Here is a 6,000-nt window from a genome sequence, read left to right as displayed (position 1 = left end):
CTCCTTTCCTAGAGAAAAACCAACAGCAGGAGAGGGAAAAGAAGAAGGAGATATTCAGTTTTACAATGAAGGAAAGGATACTCGATAAAAGCTGAAGAATAAAGGGAGAAGAGTAGAAAGGGGTATTTGGCTATCACACACCAAGATGGAGAAAGAGGGGAGGAGACGGCTAAACAGCAAGGTGAAAGAAATGGGGAGAATTGATAGAGGATGCTAGCAAAAATCGAAAAAGGTTTAAGCAAGGAAAAAAAGATAGAGATGAGTGGATTAACAAAGAGAATGAAATTCTATGAACAGGAACCCGAACCAGTAGTATAACAGCAGAAAAATAGAGGCTTAAGGAGAGAACAAAGAGAAAAAGAAAAGAGGCAAATAGGTTAACAGTCTCCAAAATCGAACTCTGAGTGTTGAGAGTCCACAAACGGCACCAATACTCCCACCAAATTTGAATTCTACTATTTCCTCCTAAAATCCCTCCTGTTCACAAACCTCAACAACCAAAAATCCCACTTTTCAGTCCCTAAATTCGGCTAACAACAACCCCATTCAAATCTCTTCAAACTCTGGGTGTTTCGGTCAAACACAACTTCCTCCCATGCCACCAGCAAAAATAATCCCCATTTGCACAAGCAGGGATTCGAACCTCAGACCACTAGCACACTCCACACGCCACTATCCACTCAATTAGTAGGCCCATTCTGTCATGTTTTTAGCAAAATAAGCTTATAACCCTATTGGCAAAAGATAGGGGTTTTATCCTTAACAAGCAAAATTTTGTGGGAGCCAAGACTTGAACCCATGACTTCCTAGACACTTCCAGAGCACACAACCACTAAACCAAACACTCAACTGTGTCACTTCCATGCAAAATTAAATATTTATGTGCAGTCTCTTAACTGTACCCCTACTCAAAACCTAATACTTCTAGGCCAAAATTTAGAGCGTTACAATCATGTCTGGTACATGAGATGAAAAAATGTTGGTTAATGAATTAGTCATTTGCATGCTATAAAGTTTGATATTCATAAGGTTCAAATTATATATTATAAAGCATATGTAGTATAGTTTTGATGCAAGTTTAATTGGTTCAAAAATTTGACTAAAATCCATGATATTGATATGGTTGAATTTTGAAGCACGGTTCGTATATGCAATATGATTAATAATGCATTTTTTATTTTTATTGGTTATGTGTTTTATACAAACGAACTTGATTTGTATGAATAAGAGGATGGTTATTAATTTGAGTATGGAAAAATTTTGTAAAAGGAAAATCTATCACTTTATGCATGAGTAGTAATTAAAGATTGTTTAGAACTGTGTTTTGATTGGTAATGCCTTGTAACCCTAATCCAGCAATGGATATGGGTTAGGGGTTTTACATATATCTGAAGTACTGATATCATGGCCTGAATCCCAATCAATTGATATTCATGGCCCGAAGCCAAATCGGTATAACTTGCACTTGAAATGCTAATATCATGGCCCGAAGCCAACTTAATGTATCCCCTAATGACATATCATTAGTATCCTAAACTACTCCTAAAGTTCAATTGAGATTTCGAAGGCCAAATGACCATCGAGTCATTGTTGAACTTACCTGAAGTCTCGTATTCACAACTTATACAATATCAACACATTTAAAATACACTTATAATGAAATTTATCATTTACAAACTTACCTCGGATATGAAAACGACGAAATAAGTCGATTAGTTGGTGACTTTAGTTGTCCCCTGAGCTAGATTTGAATTCCGCTTTTCTTGATCTAAATATATTCAAAATTAACTTATTTAATAATCTCTCTATTCGATTTTATCCAAAACACACATTTAAGCACATTTACACTTTTACCCCTATAATTTCACAACTTTTACAATTTAGTCCTTATTACACAAAATCACAAATTAATGAAATTCAATGCTAACCCATGCTAGCTGGTTTACCTAGAAGCTCATATTTTCCATTTATTTCACATTTTAACCATAAAGTTTCAATAATTCTCAATTTAATCCCTACTTTGCATTTTTACTAAAAATCACTTAACAAAATTTCTATATCTACAGCAAGAATTCACAATCTATCAATAAACTTCAAAACACATGCTATTTCATCAATAGAAACATCTAAAATATTTAATAGTTTTGCAAATTAGTCCCTGGGCTAGCTAGAATAAGCTACAACGATCTCAAAAACATAGAAATAATTAAGAACATGATAAAAACGGACTTACAATTGAGCTAGGGAGCTTGGCCGAATGAAAAAGCCCTAACAATGGCTTTCATCTTGCCTAAATTAGTTGGAGATGATAAAAAGATGATAAAAATTGATTTTGTTTTAACTTAATTAACCATTAAAAATCAATTTACTAACTTAGCCTTTAATACTTAAACTTTACACAATAAACCAAGCCATTATCATCCACTAACTCTCACATGGGTTAATTACCACTTAACGACCTTAACACCTTTAGCTATTAGAACTCAAGTTTTATGCTTTACGCGATTTAGTCCTTTTTACCTAATTGAGCATTTAAACAATAAAACTTTTAAACAAAACTTTCACACAATCATATATTCATGCTGTAAACCTTAAAATAATAATAAAATAGATACTTTAACATTGGATTTTTGGTCCTGAAACCACTATTTTGATTTGACTAAAACCGAGCTGTTACAGGCCAAGCAATGGAGAAAATGGAGAGATTACAATTTCTATTTTTAGTAAATTCTACCATATACTTCAAGTATTTATACACTCATTCCCCATTTCAATCATCCCTTATCCCTACATCCCCCATTCTTTACATCTCTCAATCATCATTAATTTTCTCATTTCCTGTAACACCCCTTACCCGTATCCGAGGCCGGGCTAAGGTACGAGGCGTTACCAGACAAACATACAAACATTAAACTAAAATACGAGCCATAAAATTTTATTCATATTTCAAAGCGTTCATTCTCTTACACATAGTCCCTTATTTGAGTCTACGGAGCCCAAAACATACTTTAGAAAGGGTTTGGGACTAAACCGAGAACTTACGAAAATCTTGGAAATTTCATGCTTTAAGGCTCCACATGCCCGTGTCCCAAAGTCGTGTTCCATACAAGGCTGAGACACATGATCGTGTCTCTGCCTGTATGGAATATACCTAGGCTATTTTCCAAGTTTTGGTCAACCTTGATCTCTTACACACTTATACAAAATCAAAAGCATATAACATGGTATTCATTTAATGATTAAACATCCTCAATTAAACCAGAAACATAGCATTTGTATGTCATCATACAGGTGTCTCTCATACTCATTTTACCTTGTTTATTATAGTACCACTTATACATTTATACCAAGATTATCATCTTACAAAATATCTTCAGCTTAATCATCAAGCATTCATATTTAAAGCTAGATCATATCTTTATCAAATACCATGATTCAGATGTGCAGAATAACATGTTTGCCTGAAACATTTCAATTCAATTTCATACCCAACAAGCATTACATTGAGACTAGTCATGTAACACCCCGAACCCGAGGCCGTCGCCGGAGTCGAACACGAGGTGTCAACAGACTTCAAACCACTTATTAAAATTTTTCTAGACAAGCTGTCAATCTGCGTACTAGTCGCTTTAAAAATCATATCTTGAGCTCTGGAACTCAAAATCCAGTTCCGTGAATTTTCCCTGAAACTACACTCATATTCCCATCTACATATTTTTTTCTAGAGATTTTGGTCGGGCCAATTAGTACAGTTTATTAGTCAAAGTCTCCCATGTTACTGGGGTTGACTACACTGACCTTTTCACATTACGACCTGGATATCTCCCTGTACAGAACTTCCATACTGATGCCGTTTGTTTCTATAGAAACTAGACTCAGAGAGGAATCTATACATATATGGTATGACTCCTAATTATCTCTGGTTAATTTATAATGAATTTCCAAAGTCGGAGCAGGGAATCCAGAAACCGTTCTGGCCCTGTCCCACGAGAACCTGATTATCTCTTAACATACTGTTCATATGATCCTTTCGTTACTTCTATATGAAAATAGACTCATCGAACTTCGATTACATAATTTATTCATCAATTAATTCCACTCCTACTATTTTTAGTGATTTTTCAATCTCATGTCACTGCTGCTGCCAGCATCTGTTACGAAAGCAACTATGCCCACTTCGTGTTTACTCCTTGATCTAACTAATCACTCATCATGCATATCACAAATTATGATCATGACTAACCATGCCAAAGGCTAATCATTGTCAAACTTCCCCCTACTACACTATTGCCATATCATGAATTTTAACACCAAAATAATCAACCATGACGTATGGCATAAAAAGGTCGAATTATCAAGATTTGCGACCTAACGTTATGAATCCAAACCCAACCGAACATTTATGCCATTTTCGCATGGCTAAAAGATTACATACCAAAGTTCAGACACAACATAATAGCCTATACATGCCGAAATGTTCTCCTAAGCCAACTAAGAAGAAAGTACCAAAACTCGCTATCCGGTGTGATGACTTCGATGACGGCCCGGCCACGCAAAAGAGACGAGTCCAAGAAACCTAGTATGGGTGACAAGGAAACACCGAGTGAGTTTATAACTCAGTAAGTCATAAGCAATACACTACCATCCATTAATAACATTATCACAAGAGGAAACAAAATGGAACGAGGCTAGTTACTCCATCCATACCGAACCATACCATAGTTCCTCCGACCTATCGGTTCAATCTCATACCAAATCATGCATTCACATTCCATATACTCGTCAATAGGATATTCGAGGCATTTTCATAAATCATTTTATTTTCGTTACAATCATACAACTAAACGGCCTTTCACCCATTCCACGATAAATCTTATGTACGTGACTTCAAGTATATTCGTCACATGGGTTCAAACTTACCAAGCTCAACTCCAAATATAGACATAGCACCTATTAGCCATGAGCTCAAGATACTTACCCGATCCGCTGTCCGTGATCGACACAATAGTGTCGCACACTTAGTGTCCATAATGATTCAAGAACATATTAAGTCCGCACACTCAGTGCTATATAATCAGCTCGCACACCTAGTGCTACATAATCAAACTCGCACACTTAGTGCTACATAGTCAAACTCGCACACTTAATGCTACATAATCAAACTCGCACACTTAGTGCTACATAGTCAAACTCGCACACTTAGTGCTACATAGTCAATTCGCACACTTAGTGCTGCACAATTTAAACCCGCACACTTAGCGCCAATCTCATGGTCATAAATGTTTATACCCGCACATTTAGTGCCGAGATCAACAACTCAATACATCTCACCTCTTTTCTTTTCATTCAACACTTTCATCATCACATACGTACATGCATATATATATTTATTCATTCCATTCAGCATCATTACATAAACGTTATGACCATTTGAATTAATAACAACTATATGCTTAATGTCTTACTTTATGTTGGGTAAAATAATTCCGAGTCGGCTACTCGATGACCTTCGATTTCCCCTTGTTGGACGCCTCTCCTTTAGGTTCTTGAGCTTAAATAATACAAATAAGAGTATTCAATATTTAACCCAATAACATGAATTTATTTATCACATTCGGCAATCACATATCATTAAATTTTCAAACCAAAATGTCATTATATGACCACATATACACATATCCATATACTTAAGCTCAATAATTATAATGTAATATCATGTACCCACTTTAAGTATATTGCCGAATATACTTAATCATACATACACCTAACCAAAACAATTTCCTAAAATCTTTATATCATTTATACACTAAGCCGAATACTCTCACCAAGTTCACCTATATTCTTCAACAATTCCTTCATTGATCAAACACATATTCAGCTAAAGAAATGGCAATTTTAGCAACCTTCGATTTAGTACTTAACTTTTACCACATATCAAATAACTCATTTCCTTACTCATGTGACCACGTATATTCGGTCATGCATACACACATAAAATCA

The sequence above is a fragment of the Gossypium hirsutum genome, chromosome A06 (genome assembly GCF_007990345.1).
Source record: "Gossypium hirsutum isolate 1008001.06 chromosome A06, Gossypium_hirsutum_v2.1, whole genome shotgun sequence".
NCBI lineage: Eukaryota > Viridiplantae > Streptophyta > Magnoliopsida > Malvales > Malvaceae > Gossypium > Gossypium hirsutum.
This window is presented reverse-complemented; position numbering follows the sequence as displayed.